The 20,128-nt window shown below is 41.4% G+C and overlaps 1 protein-coding gene and 1 pseudogene across 13 annotated transcripts in view; one reads left to right on the top strand and one right to left on the bottom strand.

The window, feature by feature from the left end:
- Positions 1-20,128, top strand: part of Magi2 (membrane associated guanylate kinase, WW and PDZ domain containing 2) — a 1,273,508-nt gene that overhangs the window by 862,215 nt on the left and 391,165 nt on the right. The window lies entirely within an intron of this gene.
- Positions 16,746-19,748, bottom strand: LOC110348036 (protein kinase C iota type pseudogene; annotated as a pseudogene). Its single transcript, XR_015449300.1, has 2 exons — positions 19,509-19,748; positions 16,746-19,128 (listed from the first exon to the last, which is right to left on the bottom strand). The product of XR_015449300.1 is annotated as a protein kinase C iota type pseudogene (transcript).

Raw genomic sequence — 20,128 nt, 5'->3', positions numbered from 1 at the left:
GAGGCACTCGCCTATGGAAGACTTAATGGAGTGTTTTGTATTGATCAAGTTCCAAAACCGCCTTGCCACATCGCAAGGGTTCTAAATACCAATCTGGGACACATTTTTAAATCGTGGCAGATTGATGAAAGTGGACAAGTAATTTCTTCTGTTAACTTACATATAAAAATACTCGCAATTATAATTTCACTTGTTTAAAACATGCACAAGCTCTCATTTGCTCTTTTATCAAACTGGATTTCTATTCATAGTCAACAGCTTCTAAGTTAAAGTCAGTTATAATTTTGATTGATCTTACATTGGAATTTTTAGATTTTTCTACTTCTAAATACAAACCTGAAAAAAAGGAATCACTGACTAGCAGTTTCTTTTCCATTTTTCAAAAACACAAAAACAACAAGAAGCTCCTCAAAACTAGCTTGAAGGCTCTATATAAATATATAAGTTCTGAATCAAAGTATTTTGCTTTTTATCTTTTTGTTAACTCACATAACATAAAGCATAAGCTGGAGAATGGGAAATATGTGTATATTTCACACATACATAAAACATTTATATAAGTATGACTACTTCAGAATTAAAAGGGCATTCATAAAGCAGTGCTCTCTGTTCATCTTGCTAATTGTAGCAGTTAGTAGTTTCAGTTTGTGCTGATCCTTCCAGCTTGCCCTGTTAAATATATTGGCAGGTCATGATTTCAACAAAAATGTAACATACTTGATTCAGTTTTATTGTTTAAAGATCAAATCTAATATTGTTGTATGTGCAAATAGATCCTTAAATTACATTTCACTGTATTGGTCAAAATTGGGGAGATTAGTGGATAAACTCGTGCAGAAATCCCTACTTTTGAAAGTGTAATGGAGAAGAGCTCACATGCTCTAGATATAGGAGTGGATTGGATCCCAGCTCGTATGCTAATTAGCTGTGACCTGGGGTGACACACCTCCTTTTATGCGCCTCACCTGTAATCTACAGAAATAGAAGTGATCATTCTTATCTCAAATGTGTGTCATGAGGATTAAAGGTATAATACAGGAATGAGCTAAAGCAAAACCTGTCCTTCTGTAGGGTCAAGTGTTGGTCTTTGTCCCTCCCTTTCTGTTGTTATTCTTATTAAAAGAGCATAGACTTGTCTTGAGAACAGCTTTCCGTTTGGAGAAGAATTGAGCAGAAAGTACAGAGTTCCATACACCTCATCTCACCCTGCCACACAAGGATTTTTTTTCATTCACATCTGGCATATGAGAGGCGTATCTGTTACAATTGATGAGTTAATGGTGGTTGACTGTTATTAACAGAAGTCCACGTTGAGCTTCCCTCTCTGTATTGCAGAGTTCCTGTGGGTTTTGACAGATGCATCAGGCCATGTTTCTGCTGCAGTGTGATGCAAAAGTTTTGCTTCCCCGTCTGTGCCCTGTGAGAGGATCCTTTCGCAGTCTCTGTCATTTTGTCTTTTCCAGAGTGTCACATGCTGTAGTTGGGATCATGCAGTATGTATCCTTTTCAGGCTGGCTTCTTAGCAGTGCACATTGAAGGTTTCCCTGTACTTTCATGGCCCAATAGCTCATTTCTTTTTATCACTGAGTAACATTCCATGCCATGGATCTCCTGCAGTTTGTTATTTATTCTCCTGTTGAAGAACATCATGGTCACTTCCGATGTGGGCGATTATGAATAAAGTTCTGTAAACATTAGTGTGTAGGTTTTGCATGGACACCTTAAGTTTTAACTCATTTGGGTAAATACCTGGGGCCCTGCTGGTTGGGTCGGATGTCAAGACTGTGTGGCTTTGAAGGAAATTGCCACCCACTGCCTTCTGCAGTGGCTGGATGCACAGTGTTGCCTCAGCAATGGCAGCAAGTGTGAGCTTCAGCTGCTCTACATCCTCACCAGTGCTTTGCGCGTCAGCTGTCCTGCTGTGTGCAGAAGCACTGAAATCAGGTTGTGGGGATGAATTTCCCATACAGAGAAAGAGGGAGACTGTCTTTAGAAATTGTTCTTGGTAGATGCTCTGAATTATAACCTCAACATCATGTACCTCATGCAAATGCTGAAAACTCAGACCAGAATGCTTTGCATGTTGTTCAGGATGCTGATTCTATCAGGGGGTCCTGCTTGCTTGTGAGGGACAATGCTCACACTTCCCTGGGTTGGTCAGAGGACTTGTGGAGAGTTGCAGACAGGTCACTTTGGTGTATGTGGTTCTTTGACACTTTCCCCATGTTCATCCAGATGTTGAGGTTGCAAATATGACACCAGCCACAAAAGGCGAAAGAATAGGACAAGAGCAGATACTGGAATTCCATTGAAACATTTGAACAAGAGCTATGTTAAAGTCTCCAGATTGCCAAAGAAAGCCTCACTATTCTCTAATATAAAATGGGAATAATCCTATTACTCTAGAATTTGGGGTAAAGAGTATCTGTGGTGATGTGTAAAAAGGACTTGACATATTTCCTAATGTACCATAACTGTTCAGTGTTGGGTTGGATGCCCAGCGGGATCTGGAGGTCTGGAAGGAGATGGTAGCTGAGAAGCATACCAGTGATGCTGGGAGTGAAGTGACATTGGGCATGTTTATTAACTTACCTGGGGATGCAGCTAGAACAGGGAGAAGAGGTCCACAATGCCTTCTGAAAAGAATAGAAGGAAGAACCATCCAAGGACATTGTTTCAAGAAAGAAATGAACAGGTAGGAGGCTCTGTGTTCTGGCAGGCACCAAAGCCAAGAGCCTGGGGCAACAGCGATTCCCTTCTCCAGATTTGCTCCAGCTGCTTTCTGTGCTTTTATCCCTGAAGAGAGAGCCTCCTTCAGAGAGTCGATCATTAGGAAGATAGTGTGACGGTAATGAAGCCTTTCGGTTTCTCCATCTGTGAGTCTTTGCACTGCACCTGGCCCGGCAGTACCTGGGCATCTTCACTGATGCACGTGGAGGGAAACAGTCAGGTGTGTTCATTAGCAGAGGACAGCTGGCGGATTGAGGTCTGGATGTGGCGGAGCCGGGAGAGCTGTGACACTGGGAGATTACCCATTCAAAGCTAAAAATAAGAGACCTCAAGGCCGGAAGAAGGAGCTCTTCACACTTCGCTTGAGGTGAACATGGTGATATGTACGTACTACAGGGAAAATTTAATTTTCAAAAAGTTTTCTTTAGGTTTGATATAAAATAAATGTGATTTTTTTCAGAAGAACCCCACTCAGCTACTGATAACTAATAGATTTAAATGACTTCAGTTTCTAAGGTTTGAAATTATTCTCAAATGCAGTAACCTAACTTTTGCAGTACATATTCACATTGAATTTATATTGTTTGTATTATTCTTTAGTAATTTTAATGTTGATTTTAAAAGGCATTTTCGAATTGCTAGACATCTTCTAGGCTACTTCCCTGGTAACTTGTACTCTGCTACAACTGTGTAACTCAATTTGGCTGAATTTTCTCCCTATATACCCTAAAAAGATGGTTGCTTTTCTTCTTCCATGTACAATCAAAGTCTCCTATAGAAAAGTGAGTTATGTCTTGTCAAAATTAATTGAACACTATTTTATTTACCTTTTTCTTAGGGAAAAAAAGGTATGTTTTTATATTTTGGAACTTCGTGGATTTCATATTTTCAACTATTTATTTTGAAGACTTTTCAAAATCACTAGCATGGGCTGGGGACACAACTTAGGGATAAAATGCCTGCCTGTCAGTCATGAGGCCCTGGGTTCAGTCACCAGCACGATCAGTCAGGCATCAGTATATTTTTTAACCCTAGAATTGAGCGAAAAAACCATGAACAGAATTGTAACACTAGTAAGCACACCCGTCTTTAGACTGTGACCTATGGTTTTAAAGCTCAGGTGCTATACACTTATGGTCCCACAGTGGTTATTCTCATGAAAATCAAGGAGACACAGTACTTTTGGGATGGAGGTATGGGCTTTGGATTCAGATAAGACTTTCCTTTCTTCCTGAATCTGCATCTGAATATGTGAGCTTGAACAAGTCATTTTCTCTTCTGCATCTGTTTGTTCATGATGCAGTGGGAGTAATAAGACCTCCTCGGGCCTCTAGGGAGGGAGGGATTGCCACCAGTGCCCCTCAGCACAGTGCCCTGCAGAGCCTTGGTTATTGTCCTATGTACCACCCAGCTCCCCTAAGGAGCCAACCAGATCTGAAATCAGGCATGCCTCTTATGTCAAGAGCTTGTGATAGATGTGATTCTCTACCAATGATGGGAAACATTTTTCAATGCCTTACTTTCCCCAAGCAGATTAGTCTTATGATACTTCCCATAAAAACACATTCATGACCAAATAATGTGGGGAAATTGTGCAGCCTGTCACCTCTTAGTGATACAGCGTTCTTCAGTGCATTGAAAGCTCTAAGACTGAAACGTGACCTTCAGTGTTGCCCCATCCCTATATCCCTGAATCCCTGTATTCCTAGATTGCTAAATCCTTATATCCCTATATCCCTACATTCCTATATCCTTCTGTCCCTGTATGCCTATGGTGCTTACTGTATGCTAGAATACTGTGAGGGCTTCACATAGAAACTCATTAAAGCCTCACAACAATTCCGTGAGGCCTATACCATTATTATTGCCATTTTGCAAATTAGGAAAATGAGGGATAGGCAGGTTATATGTTTAAGATGCCTCTGCTACGTAAAAGGGAAGGTCAGGCTGAAACCCAACCCAGCAGGTTCTAGCTTCTGTTCTCCTCCCTACTCCCCATGCTGCCTCTGTCATTCCCACAGGAAACTCAAATTAACCAGTTCCAAGCTCAACAGTCACCACAGTGAACCAAAAGCCCCCTAGAGACTAGCAGTGCGTTCTTCTAACACATTCAAATGTTTTTCTAAGTAGCTTGAAAAGCTGTTCCCCTTTTGTCTTTCCTCTGCATTGTAACCATCACGAGGAACCCCATTATGACAACGAAATTCTAGAAATGTATATTCACTCTTTAAGGAGGTAAGCACCTCAAAAGGTCTTCGAAGTCACATGTTTGAAAATGAAGAACAGAAAAGCCATAAAAATTCATGCTTATTCTGCACAAAGTCAGTGTTGAAGAGGAGAACACTTCCAAGCCACAGGTGGGAACTAGACTAATGAAGAGCTGTCCACAAAGCAGTGAGCTCACCATGACTAACAGGGCTGCACTGTGAGTGGTGCATGGAGAAATTCTTCTAGAAATGACCTACATGCCAACACCTCACTACTGTTACCCACCACTGAAATAGTTACTTTTTTGATATTTTTACAGTTTATTAATCCTCTTCTGAAAAAAATCACACAATCACTGCAGTTAAAGTTATTGCAGAACTGCCATCTTCCAATCTTCAGCTTACTTTTCTCCAGCACTAACAATGGCCTTTGTAGTCCCTCTGACGTCTTTATTCTGTTCTTGGCGTTTCTTTCTCTGTTTCCCTTGGGTCTTTTCTTCTCACACAAGCCATGTCTTGCAAGGCTATGTTTGGATTTGTTTTTCTTTGCATAATACAGGGAATCATAAATCATACCAAAAGCCATTGTCTTGCCACTACGGAAATGGGCTCTGAATCCAAACACAAACATGACAGCCAGTGTGGTGGGGTGTGTGTGTGTGCATTTTGATGTTTTCCCCAAATTCCTGTCTTAGATACTATTGCCTTGTGGGGGTGAAGGACACCAATGACCAGGTGTCTCCTCTGAAATAGTCAGTTGGTTATGAACTTCTTGGGTGAGGTAGTTACTGTGACATTCATGATGGTCGTGGGCTCTTAGGCAACCAGGAAGGAACGAGGAGATGGCTACTTCCTGTCTTTTCTTAACTGTCACACTTTTAATTATGGGAACATTGAGTTGGTATTCCTGCACATCCTGGTTCAACAGTCAGAGCACGACTCTCCAAACTCTTATTCATAGATGCCAGAATCACCGTGCTGTGCCAAGGGTTGCATGAGTCAGGGAAAGCGTGATAAATCAAATGAGAGTTGGGATGACCTCAGAGGTACAGCTCAATAACTAACCACTGTGTCACCTTGTAGAAATTACTCCTCACCCAACTGTGAAACTCTGCTCGCCATTTGTGCCAACAAAAGTGACAACAAGTGCAGGGGCGGGGGGAGTGGAGAAAATGAGAAATGTTCTTGTCATCCTCCAGTTAATAAAGAGTTGTTTTAATCATAAAGACCTTGTCTCCCTAAGAAAGCTTCTTTTTCAACGTATAGAGGCCACAGCATCCCATCTGAAAAACACTTTCATCATGAGCAGATATGTGCTTTTCACACACTGCATCCAACTGAGGCATCTCATTAACAAAAGCAAAATGATAGGACATGTATTTGAGTTGATTAAATTATTCCTAAATGGGGCAATTTGAAGATATGAATAACTTCCCATCTTTTATATTTCTAATTAGACATTCATTCTCCTTTATTCTGCCTGGAGGGTGTACAAAGGTTACAAATAATTTGAAAGAATATTTCCAAAAATATCTTACATTTTAATGAACTCTCAAGTTTGAAGTACCAAAAGAAGTTAGTATTGTTTAAATTATATGAGTGTTATGCATCAGTGTTTTGTCTTTTCTTAAATAACACAGCCCTCTTATTAATATAGTTTGGTAGGATGGGAGGAAGACATGATAATATATTATGGAAATACTATAAAATAATTATGAAGAAAGCCATGGGAATATTAAAAACAAAAGACAGTCACATTGTTCCAAAGGGAAATTTTCCACTGTCTTCTACAAAGGATATCTTCCTGAATACATCAAATATGTTCATAACTATTCAAGAGAAGTATGAAGATTCATTTGTATAGCAGCTGCTGTAGGCATAATCCTCTAAGTCAGTGCTATCCAAAGTATGAAAATGTACCACAAGAGATCATTTTAAGTGCAAAGCAGATGAAGGTTTAGATTAAATAAAATCACAAGTGAGAAAGTTTTTCTCAACTCTCTTCAGACTGGTTGCACCGAATCTCGTCTGAAAGTCCCCATTTGGTGATAACACATCTGTATCACCTTTTGTTCACAAACCAATTGTCCTGCTTACCATATGGACCCTCTCATAAATTGATACTAGGAATGCCTGTTTTGTAGCAGAGTAAGCCATTCAAGCTTCTGAAATCATTCACATTCTGATATGTAGAACAAAAGGACACAAAAATAAGTACTTATTCTAGGCACATGCACGTGCATGTGTGCGCGCGCACACACACACACACACACACACACACACAAATTAATACCAGAACAATTCCAAGTCAGAGGTAGGAATTAAATGAATAGAAAGAGGTTCAACTTAGAACTTACTAAAGACAATGCTATCTAGTCAAAATTCAATAAAATTATTCTTATTTCTATTGTATTTGTATTTATTTTGTTTTCTGTTTATGTTACAAAGATGCTGTTTTTCCTTTTATGTAGAGGTACAGACTTTGCTGCTTATATTTTGTAAGCTTGATGGTGCATTCACTTAAAAGCGTTATGTAAACAATAATGCAGATGGCACACAGATGTGACAAAATCCCTGACAGTAGGGTATTAATGACCAAAGTTTGGGACATAATGGTGTCCCAGGATCCAACATAGAGTCCCTCTTGCAACTTGTGCTCCCCTTTCCTCACATAACTGCGGAGCTTGGTGCCTGCATGGGTCTGCATGGGGCTATCAGCTATGGTAATGATGGGAATCAGCACCAGGGAAGGCAGATGAAGTCATGGGGCTGGCTGAAGAAAATGTGAAAGAGAACAGTGTTTATTTCAGTATCATCTGGTAATCACAGAGTTAAGAGACAGGTTGGTTTTTTATTTTCCTGGAAATGTCACCTTGCTTTTGAAAGCTGGGTCCAGGTGTCCCATGTTCTCACTTCCCATGGTAGAAGTGTTATCTCAGGGTTGGGAATGATTTCCCAAGTTCAGATGTGCTCATTTCCGGTTCAGAGTGACTTGTTAGTAAATAGTCTTTCTGGCTGTGATGCTTGCAGACAACATGTGCCCGTGTTAGTAATGTCAAACATCACCCTACATTTGGGCATACAGGTAATGTCTCCCTGGGAAGTGCTACGGTCTGTCCAATGTCACTTTGATGATACATTTGTCTTAACTGATGAACTGTCATCCTTTTAGGGTAATCAGAATGACCGATCCTTCCTAGAGACTGCCAACTGTGCTTCCTGTAAATGAGCCACCGCTGATGGCTTTAACCTGAAGTTAAGTATAATGGTCACAAGTTAGATGTGTTCCATAACTCGTCTGCAGATAAGTATGGAGTCACAGCCTGGTTGTTCCATGCTTATGAGCATAATTGCAATGCCTAAAATAAGATGAAATTGCTGAAGCTTCATTTGAAAAGCAAAATCTTAGGAAAACTGTTAAGTTAGCATTTCTAGTTCATGTGTGTGTGTATAAGGAACCTTCTAAGATGCCATTCTATAAAGAGGGCTGCTTTTCTGGTCTACCCACTTGGAGCATCAGAACTGGGCTCCAAAGAGTACACAGGGCCATCTGGTATAGCTCTCTACTGGTAAGAAAATTGGGCAATCCTCTTTACTTAGTGTTTTATAAAGACAACAGAAAGATTAGCTGATGCTGTATCCATTTTGCTGTAAAAGTAACTCATGATTATTTGCATTAGCATTCTCTAGTATTTCTGTCCAGTTTCTTTTCATGAAACACAGGTCAAATTTTTAATCAGTTCAGGTCTCTTTCTTCAGTTCAAATCTCTCATTTTTATATGTTCATCCAGGATCTGATGATTACCTTTGAGAGCCTTGCCTATTTAAGTTGATCACTTGTAGAAAAAAATTTTCAAACGTTAGGGAGACTCAAGAACATGCTAGAGGATAACAGGGTAAAACATTTTTACTCCATTTCTTTCCTGAATCTCATTAAAAAAATCTCTCTAAATACAAGCAAAAGAGAAAAGTAGAGGAAATAAGTATTCATTCAGAGAACATTTTTCCAAAAAGATCTTTATAAAGCCTTTAATACAAAATTTAAGGAAGAAATTATAAGACAAAAGAGACATGAAACAGAAGCTGGCAGAGCTTAGTAAAAAGAAGAGGAAAAAGTGCTAAAGCTATGAAAGGCATAATAAAAGCAACAAAAGTAGCATAAATATGGGTTTTAAAAAATCAAGGAACAGCGCCCGGGATTTAGCTCAGTGGTTCTACCACCTGCCTCGAAACCGCAAGGACCAGAGTTCAATCCCTGGTACCAAAAAAAAAAAAAAAAACCCACAAAAACGCCATCAAAAAAATCAAGAAACAGATATCATAGGTTTGAGGAGACAAGTATGTGAAAGAAAAAGAAAAAACAACAGAACCTGTTCTATCTGAGAGACAAGGCATGTCTCACACATGGACAATCAAGGTTTCCATGGACAGAAATGCATTTCAAACAAAATAGGAAACAGCCCTGAAATTAAGCCAGGTTTGAATTTACAAATAAAAACAGAACACTGGATATCAGAAAAATCTAATGCAAAACAATCAACATCAAAATGATTCCTGGTAAATAACTGTAATTTTCTAAAATACAAAGCCATGTGCCTCTAAAGTCAAGAAAAGGCAACTTAAAAGGTACAAGGAATAAATGCCAGGTGAGCCTTAGGTCTTGGTAGCAACATTCAATAACAGACTGTAGAATAATGCCTACTAAAAGCTGAGCCAAAGCAACTTTAACCTAAGAATTTTATTTTCAGCTAAATTAATTCACAGGTATGTATGAAGCACGTATATTAATCAGTAGACATTCTCAGGCAAGCAAACACATAGGACATGGGTCCCTTCTCATCATCTTTCTAGATTTTACAATGTAGCAAGCCAAAAGATAAGTCGGTGAAAGAATTCGGGGCCAATTGTGAGGTGCATACCTAGAATCTCAGTACTATGGGAGGCTGAGACAGAAGAATCACAAGTTCAAGCCCAGCCTGGGCAGCTCAGTGACCTTAGCAAGACCCTATCTCAAAATTTTAAGATAAAACAAAAACAGGCTGGGGATATAGTTCAATACAAAGGCTCAGGGTTCAATTGCCAGTTCCAAAAACAACAGGAGGAAGGAAAGAGGGAGGGGAAGGGATGGGATGGGATGGGATTCAGGATGGAAAATCCACGAATGTGATCATTCATCAATTTCAGTTATGTGGGAATTATGAGAACAGCCTATAACCATAGTAACTCCTGAGAATTTAAAAATGTTTAAAATCAAATAAAATCCCCAGGTTGAAGGGTAAGTAGCCAGATAATGGGGCATTCGAGGCCCAGAAGGTGGTCTGGTCCAGCCAGATCGTTGTATGGGGTGGAGTGAGAGCCATAACTGTCAGCTCACTCCACCTGGAAAGCACAGTAAGGAATTTAGACAGTGGCGTAAGAGTATTATAGGGCTTTGGCCAGGAGCTTCTGCATTTTTTGAGCAAAAGGGAGCCAAGGTCTGCTGAGAGTGATAAAGAAAATAATGTGCTCCCAGGTAGGGGATGGAGGAGGCTTGGAATCCAAGCAAGAAGCTTCCTGGAGAAACAGAGCTTGCTGTGGCCTCCCAACCCAGCCCTCTTTACTGACCCCGGATGCTGCACAAATGGGCACCAGTGACGTGTGGCTGCCCCTACAGGGGATGAGCCTTCTGCCCTAACCCCTCTGTGCCTCCTTTACCTACGTGGGGCCAGCAGCTCTCAGCCAGTGGCCGACTTGGGGTGCAAAAAGCCAGCCCCAGAGCCTCCCCTGGAACAGGCAAAAGCTTCTCTCCTGCACACCTTGCCATGCTCTGCTTAACCTTTCCCCAAGGGCCCTCTCTCTGCATCAATCCTCCAGTGAGAATTCCTGCCGTGGTTCTTCAAGGGAACCCAATCTGAAATGGAGACTTGAGGGCGATTTAGCCAGCCGAGGTGAAGTGGGATGCAACAGATCTTTAGTGATTATTTTGTGTAACTATATTTTTCTCCAGTATTAATTAGTGGCTCAAGGGTAGATCTGAAAACCAGACCTTAAGACTGATTTATGGATGAGGATTTTTTTTTTTTTTTTGGTACCGGGGATCGAACTCGGGACCTTGCGCTTGTGAGGCAGGCACCAGAACCACTGAGTTAAATCCCCGGCCATGGATGAGGATTTTGCCAGCTGGGTAGGGTGTTATGATGGCAGGTGAGAGAATATCCCTGAGAGGGCTGTGAGTGACAGTCAGGGAAAGCCATGCTGATCGGTGAGAAAGAGCAGACAAGATGTACGGAATAAAGATAGTGGGCAGTAAAGAAACATGAGGACCAGTGTTGCTAATAAGTGTTTTAAAACTGCGTTATGTACATGTGCATCCACACACATCTACCAACTATTTGATCAACTATATATACCTATATACACAAGTAGATACAGTTTACCAAAGAATTATATATGCTATTTATACCTGTGTACACAGATAGACTTGCTGTCCATTTAGATAGATGGCTCCTTGGTGTCCCTGGGATTGTTGACTCCAGGGACCCTTATGAGTACCAAAATTTCTGGGTGCCCAAGTCACTTACATAAAATGGCATAGTTTTTGCATGTAACCCACGCATGTCCTTACTTTCCATCATTGCTAAATGACTTATAATACCTAATACATCATAAATTCTATATAACCAGTTCTTATGCTGTATAGTTTAGGGAATAATGACAAGAAAAATATCTGTGTATGCCTAATACAGAGGCAGGGGTTTTTTCGGGATATTGTTGATCCATAGTCGGTTGAAACCACAGTTGTAGAACCAAAATATAAGGTAGACTGACTGGGTAAACTGTGAAGGACCCAGAAAACTAGAGCACTAGGAGGATGAAAATTCCAAGGTACAGGCACTTCATATAAATAAACAGCCTCAGAATGATATTATGGAAAATGTCTTATCCCTTAGCCTGCATTAATTTGAAACAGCAGCTAGCTGCCCAATACAAGGATACTAATCAATATCTTTGATGAATCTAAACCTTCAGGACAATATGAAGCACTTATCCTGAAGGAGAAATGCTATTAAGAAGTTTCACTTTCTCTTTTTCTGCCCAGCCAGAGCAACAGGAAAAGATTGCAGGGGGTGAGTTTGGATTTCTTTCTCTTGCAGAGCAGAGATTCTCAGAAGCTGGCCTAAGACCCAACCATTAATTTTGAGGGTCCTACTGATAGACCAAGCATGAATTTAGAATTGGAAGTCTTTCTGTGTTTGACTCGTATGAGTGGCTCTCTAGTCTATAAGCTTTAGTTTGCACTTAGGATTTAAGGCTCTGTACAGACAGCCAACTAAATGAGTCCTTAATTATGCTAAATTTGTAATCTGCCATTTGCACACTTCCCCACTGTACTCAGGATTCCCATTCAGTGTTCTTAACTCTGGAATAGAGCTGAAATTTGAAATGCCTTAAGCAGGTGAAAGCTGGAATAAGTAGGCCATTTCTTTCACCCCACAGAATGGCCTTACTGAAAAACACTCGAGAGTCTCCGCTGTAGTAGAGCTCAAAGGCACAGCATCTCCATCCAGTAGAAGGATGTAAACACCAAGAAGATTCATGAGAATCCCTCCCTGGGCATCGCCTCCTGAGGAGAGGAGGAGAGCCATAGCTGGTCCCCTTCTTCTGACTGCACTAAAGAGCACGAGGCTAACTTTGAAAATACCTGAGGTTTCCATCCCAGCGTCAGTCCAAGTTACCTAAGATAACTTTGGACTGCATAGCTCTCATATGCAGATTAGTGAGATATGGATGGGAAGAAAATTACTGGGTATTTTAGAAATTCCTGTGAGATTATTAAGATGGATGAATAAATATCAGAACATTATCATCTCATCAAAATGAAAACATATCAAAATGTTTTTAGCAGTACAGGATTAGATATGTGCCATACAGAAGAAAATCAAGGGCTAGGGGTATAGCTCAGTGGTAGAACTCTTGCCTGGCATGCACAAGGTCCTGGGTTTAATCCCCAGTTAACACACACACACACACACACACACACAACACACACAAAAACACAAAGAGAATAAAAGAATAATAATAGAATAAGCCCATTAAAGTTCATTTATTTGGAAAACTTTTATGAAGGGCTTTTATTCAAGTACTTTGTTAGAAGCTGGGGATACTACCATGAACTGAAAAGAGTAGGCTCTGCTCTTGAGGGCCTTACAGATGAGACTCAAGGAAGACACACAATGTGCCTATATTGGAAGCTGGAACAAGATACCCCACATAGGCAATGTAAAGGACAGGTTTATATAGCTCACAGTTTCAGAGGATTCAGTCCATAGTTGGTTGGCTTCAAAACCATGGTTGGCATCATGGCACCAGGGCATGGTGGAGGAAGGGTGCTCATGTCTTGGGAGCATAGCACAGAGTCCCAGTGACAGGTCTACCTTCCAGAGACCGACCCCAGTGACCCACTTCTTCCATGGGGCCACCTCCTAACAGCACAGTCAGCTGTCAGTAGGGCACCCGTGGGTTGAATCATTGATGAGAACAGCACCCCATGATCCAGTCACCTGTCAGGAGTCTCTCACCCACTCAGGTTGGTGGTTAAGATAAACTGGCATCTGGCCATGGTGGCAAAGGCTCTAATTCCAGCCTTCTGGGAAGCTAAGGTTGGAGGATCCCAAGTCTGAACTGTGCCTGAGCAACTTAGCACTTCAGTGCGATCATATCTCAAAATGAAAAACAGAAAAGGAGCCTGTGACATAGTTCAATGGGAAGGTCCAGAACTTCATACACTGTCCCCTGCTACCATTTGAGGTCCAGGACAAAGCCCTTTCCCCGACAGGCCTAACACAAAATATTGATGTTTGTGTTCCTATTGATGTTGTGAGTCCTTCTGTGTCATCTCCCCAGACTGATGTAATTCATTGCTTCCTACAAATGTCTTTTTGGAGGAGAGGTTTTATGGTTGTGGGATTTCTGTTGTGGTTTGTTTTGCTTGGGTGCTGCTCCCCAATCTATTATGGTCAGATGTAAATCACCACTGTGGTCATCTTAAGCCCACAGGGGTTGAAACATTCAAAAACGTTCTCCCCCAAACACATTTCACAAAGCTCAAGTAATCTATAAAATATATTTACATTAACATGGATCTACTTATCAGTTTTCAATAGAAAGAGAAGTTGTCATCAAGAAAGGGGACACAAGGCCACGTACTTACCATACTGGGAATGTAATACAGACTATAAATTCAGTGTTAGATGACATTCAGTCCATATGTTACCTCCTCGGCTTGTTTACAGTGTGCTTTCACATAAAAAAGTGAAACAAATTTCAACCTTTACTTTTTCCTGAATGATGAAACTGCCCTTTGTAATCCCCTGTTGTAGGCAAACAGGTTTGTATCAATAACTGTTCTGTTTGTTTAATATGTATGTTCAGAAACAGAGCACCAAATCAAATAGTTACAGTGCTCAATTATGTTAAATAGCCCCATTTGGATTTTTTTTCTGAAATAAGTCTAAGTAAATATTGATAAACAGTACAAAGCATATTAATAATGTGTTGTCTGAGCTTGTTATTTAAAGGATTAAAATCACAGCCAAGAGAGCAAATAAATATTACAAGTTATATTGCTTCATATTTGCCAAACTTCCTAAATTATTGTCAAATCCACTGGGTAAATGCAACATAAAGAGCAGTCTGTTTCCCATGCAAATCTGGAATCCACTTACGAGGCATACCCAGGTGTGGCTGGGATTTCAAATACATAATTACAGAATTACTGATTCACTGTTTTCATTTCCAAAAAGGTCATCATAGGTTTACCCAAAATGAAACAAAAGAAGTGTGTATGAGGTTTTCGATTAATCCCTTCCATGTGTACAGACTTGGAAGTCAATTTAGTCAGTTTGTACCAAGATAATGATCAGTGTGAGCCACATGGAACCAGACCTCAAGCGACTCCAAACACATAGGAGGTTACACAGTAGGCGTACAGTAACTACCACAAAGCAAAGTGGAGGTGCTGGCGGCAGCATAGGAATGGGGCGAAGAGGCGTTTAGCTGGGAAAGGGGAGCAGGACACCTGCTCCCTGGAATGGATTGGGTCTTGGTTTGTTAGGAAATCGACAGGAGCCAGAGGAGGAGCAAACCCTTGTAACTGAACAGGACAGTCACACCTACCTGCAGGGAAGGACCTCTTTCCTTGCACTGAGGATCCTGAGGATTTTGAGGAACAGAAGTTTGCAGGAGAGGTAGGGACTGGTGCATGCTGCATTAATTTGCTGAAGGGAATGGGAGGTTTGGGGTTTTCCATGGAGAAGATGAAGTGGCACTCAGCTCCCACTAACGTAAAACAATCCCTGGCGCTAAAAGACATGTGGAGAGAGAGGAGAGTCAGGTAACATCATGCAGCCCAAGCCCAGAGGGAAAGCATGAAGGAGACCTGAGTTTAAAGCCAAAACCAAGAGGCTTTCTGCAAAAGGGGTATCTAACATAGAATGTTACTTATTTCAGTTCTGTAACTGAGTCCTTCCATGGATCTGGACTTCTGTATTACATTTCCTCCAAGAAACACTACGTATGAGTGACTTTTTATGTTATGATATTTTTGTTTTGGTTTGATTGGATTTTTTTTTATTGTATTTGTTTCCCTTGAAAGGAAGGAAACAGACTGGATTCCGTGACTGCCTTAACTAAGTATGACAGAGAGACCACAGGAGCGGGAGGGGAAAGAGAGTCATGAACTCATCAGAGGTGCTGCTCTAGTTACAAACAGCTTAGGTAACCAAAATCCCTAACTGCACATAAGTACAAAGTGACTCTGAGCAGGTAAATGCTGTTGCTGTCTGCTAATGCCTAGCAAAGGTTGGTTGGTTGGTTTCTATGGAAAGTGAAAGTTCTTAATAATTAAAGTGATTCTGATCCCACTATCCCACAAATTTCCCTATAGGCAAAGCCTTAGATTTCACAGTTTATGGCACGGTAGTTCAGATTCCCCTTAGCTCTGTCTTCTTTGAGTGTGGCGCCTCGAACTCACGTCAAGGTTGTGTGTATATCCAGTTCTGTTGGAGCTAAGTGTGTGTGCCAAAGAGATGGAGAGTTTAGAAGACAGCTTGGAACCAGATTTTGCAGGATCTTGAAAGTCGAGTCAGTTTATTTTTTTCTGAAAAGCTCCCTTGTGATTTAAAAGGGAAAGGAAGAAGGGTTGCTAACAAGTAAGAACTAAAAGGTCCCATCTAACTTCCTCCCTCAGGTCTCACACCACTCTACCTGGCTGCTCTTAGACATTTCCACTCGGATTTTTCTCAGGTCCCTGAAGCCTGGCTATGAAGTTCATCATTCCCACCTGAATATACTTCTACGTGTCTCTGGTTTTATTTGTTGTCACCATTTTCCTTACTGCCTACAGCCAGTTGGTCGCTGTGCATGTCATCACAGTGCCTCTCCAGCTCCTTTTCTTTTCCAGCTCGCCCCTCACTCAATCTAAATTCTCATGGTCTCTCGCTGGAGTTACTGCAGCAGATGTGGGCGCAAGAGGGCCTGACTTCACATCCTGCCCCGCACCTTGCCAGTTATGTGACCTCTGCTCATTCAGTTTTCTCCTTTATAACATGTGGAAAATGAAAGCACTTACCTTGAATGAATGGGTGAATTATGGAAAGAAAAAGACAGAAACTCTACAGTATGAAGCCTTAGCTTTATCTAGATATGAATGGAGACCAGCAGACCCACATCAGTACTCTCTGAGAGAAATATACTGAAAGACATATATGTAATTTTTAATTTCCAGTGGGGACAAAAGATGACCAGACTAAACTAACTTGGTGATGCTAATTGTTTTTTTTTTAGTTTAATTTAATTTTAGTTAATGATCAAGTTTTAAATTCAGAACAATTCAAAACATAAGCATTTAATAAATCATCCTCCAACCCCTTTCAGATGCCCCATTTCATGAGAACCATTACCTTTCCAAAGCCTATAGTCGTACATTGTATTTTCTTCACATAAAAAAGATACAAGTATATGTGTTTTTATTCACAATTTTTGCTATTTTTTGGATTTCCCTGAAGCCTACATAAAATGACCCCAAAAGGTGGTCAGTTTCAAAAGCGTGGTTGGAGAGAAACTAGCATAGGTAAGATATTTTTACTGAAAAGACAAGTTGTTTTCTTGTACCATAAGTAAAAAGAAAAAATATTAGGCATTATGTGCCACTCAGCAAATGGAGTGTATATACAAGTGTGGTTAACAAGTGATTACCTCATTGTTACTTAAATCAGTTCATAAAAATCTAATCTATGAACGAAAAATTCCATATTCTCTACTATAGACTATAAGAATCAAGTATTACATCTAAATATAACTTCAAAACAATAAGTTAAAATTAACTTCCAGCAATTCTGAAATGGTTAATTCTATCCAGGCTGGTAACAAGTTTTTCCAAGCATTAAATGGCACAATAAGCAAAATACATAGTTGAAAAATGGGGATCAGACCCCTTCTTCTTCACACATTATAAGACGATTGATATACTCAAAACCTGCAAATTCATATCCATCAAGTTCCCTCACAATGTCATTATCATCTGGAGTGAGCCGGACAGGTTTATTAATATATTCAGGATCAAAGTTGTCCAAACCGAATCCCTCGGAGATATTTGGTTTAAAAGGAGGAACCACCTGCTTTTGCTCCATCATGTTCCAGTCCACATTTTGAAAGAATGGATGCTCCTGAACATCACCAAAGCCCCTTTGAGGATGACAACCCAGTCGTTCTTTTGGGTTCCTGTTCAGAAAACTTTCCAGGATGCTTGCAGCTTTTACAGACAGATGATGAGGTATGAAAATGTCTCTTTCCAAAATTACTTGCAAGAGATAACTGATTGTGTTTTCATAAGGGTTATCAGAGCTCTCATCAAGAGGGAATGGAGACTCTCCGATCATCATCTCATACATCAGTACTCCACGAGCCCACCAGTCCACACTGAAACTATAATCTTCCCCTCTTATAATTTCTGGAGCCACGTAATTAGGAGTGCCAGAGAAACTGCAGGTCATATCTCCTGGCTGTAAACCTTCCTTACACAAGCAATAATCCATGAGTTTAATGTGCCCTTCTGAGTCCAGTAATATGTTTTCCAATTTTAAATATTTGTAAAGTATTCCTTGCCGATGAAGGTAGTTGACTGCTAAACTGATTTCTGCAGAGTAAAACCTGGCATGTTCTTCAGGAAGCATTCTTTGTTAGTGCACATGAAACAGTAGATCTCCCCCATTGACATAGTCTAGAACAAGAAACAGTCTGCCTTCTGTCTGGAAGCAAGCATGCAGTGCAACTAGCAAAGGACAATTGGATGTCTGTTGTAGAATGCGGTTCTCTCTCTGTACCTGATGAATGTAGAAACGGTCTTTTTTCACTACTTTCATGGCATACATACGATCTGATTTTTTCAGTTGGACTAACAGTACTTTCCCATAATTTCCTCTGCCAATCACACTGAGCAAATCAAAGTCCTCAAGACCTAGACCAGATGAAGCTTTGCCACTTTCCCCGGTGTTCCCTGCCTCATTCACTTCATCAACTTGTCCTAAAGCCTCATGAGTGGAAAGGTTATGTGGGATCGCTGTGTGTGCAGGGTCTGAAGCCATGGATGATGGCTCAACTGGCATCTTGGGCTCTGATGGTAAAGAATGCTGCCCACATTCAATTGGGATATGTTTGCGGCCCTTCTTGTGAACTGAGAGTTTGCAGTTGGTGCACTTATATACCTGGTGGCCAAGTCCCCGTACACGATCTGTGCAGACAGCACAGTGAGCTCGCCTGCTGAAGCGTTTGGCCTGAAAAGTGTGGCTGTTTGCATAATACAGCTTTCTCCAGTGGCCTGCAGCTCTGTGGTGGATGGATTTCTCTCCTCCTGGACAAGACACTTTAGGATGTTCTGGTATACAAGGCGATGCATGAATTAAGAGCTCAGAATCTTTCTTTAGCTCAGAAAGCCTAATGTCCTCTTCTAACTCCAACTGAGGTGACACAGAATAGAGGTCTCCTTTGTCCTCTACCCCGTGTGTGGTGAAAAGCTGGTTATTGTCCAAATACCACACATCTTGATGTTTCTCATTCAGGCCCTCAAAGTGGATGGAATTATCAAGAGACCTTGTCATGATGTCTTTTCCCAAAATCAGGGCCGTTTGGGTAGAGGTGTGGGTGGTGGAGGTGCCTGGGAAGAAGGGACCAATGACGGGTTGGCTGCCAGGGAAACAGGCAGGCAGGGCTCAGAGAACGAGAGTGGCCTGCCTGCCTGTAGGGACCACACCGGCTGGAATTCTGCAAGGATCTCTGTGAAGTTGTTTCCAATAGTGGTGGCCAGGCCTGGGTGGATGAACACCAGGCTTCTCGGTGTCTCTCCAGGGCTGGTGGCTATGACTTCAGTCTCCCCTCCACCCCCGCCCCGGGCTTTGACTCTCTAGGTTTTTTGTGCCCAGCTCTGGGGAGACCTGCCCAGAGCTATTGGGTGTTTCTGGGCCTGGTGATACTTGCCCCGCACTATTCCCAGTTTCTGTGCCGTTATTTGGGCTTAGGGAGACATCACTGGGGTACCTTGAATTTGGTAGGTCACTGGTGCTTACTCCCAGGGAGACTGTCCCTGGAGTGTCTGTGACAGTTGTGCGTCTGCTGCAGCATGACCTGTGGTGTCTGGATGGAGTCAGCCACCTTCTTAATCTTTCACAGATACTTTCTCTACCTGGAGTCCAGAGGCTGCGGCTCTCGAAGTGGAGAAGCAGCTCAGCATGTTCGCTGTTGACTGTCTCCAGACAAGTGGGCTTGGGAGATGGCTGTTACTAGATTGTGATGCCCGTTAGCAAGGGTTCCAGGTTCCGTTTGGAGATGTTGCCAAGGAAGTGAACTCATGTCTTGGGGGTTCCATAACCTGAGTCTCCATGTAATAGAAAAGCCCATAGCCCTGTAGGGATAGAGACCCCTAGGCAGGGAGAGATGAGCCCCTCTCCATAGGAGTTTAGATAGCTGGCAGAACAGTCTTAACCACCCATAAAAAGCTGACAGTCTGCTGAGGTTGCACCTCCTCTTCACGCTGTACCCTGCAAAGCTTGGTTTGCTAAGATCAAAAGGAAAAAGAACCTTGGCCCTAAGATGTAAAAGGCCCCTGAAAAGACCCTTCCCTGTTGTCCCTAGTAAGGAGCTAAGTTAATCATTAACCA

The sequence above is a fragment of the Heterocephalus glaber genome, unplaced genomic scaffold (genome assembly GCF_053883595.1).
Source record: "Heterocephalus glaber isolate CG9 unplaced genomic scaffold, H.glaber_assembly_v1.0 deba00000676, whole genome shotgun sequence".
Taxonomy (NCBI): Eukaryota; Metazoa; Chordata; class Mammalia; order Rodentia; family Bathyergidae; genus Heterocephalus; species Heterocephalus glaber.
This window is presented reverse-complemented; position numbering and strand designations above follow the sequence as displayed.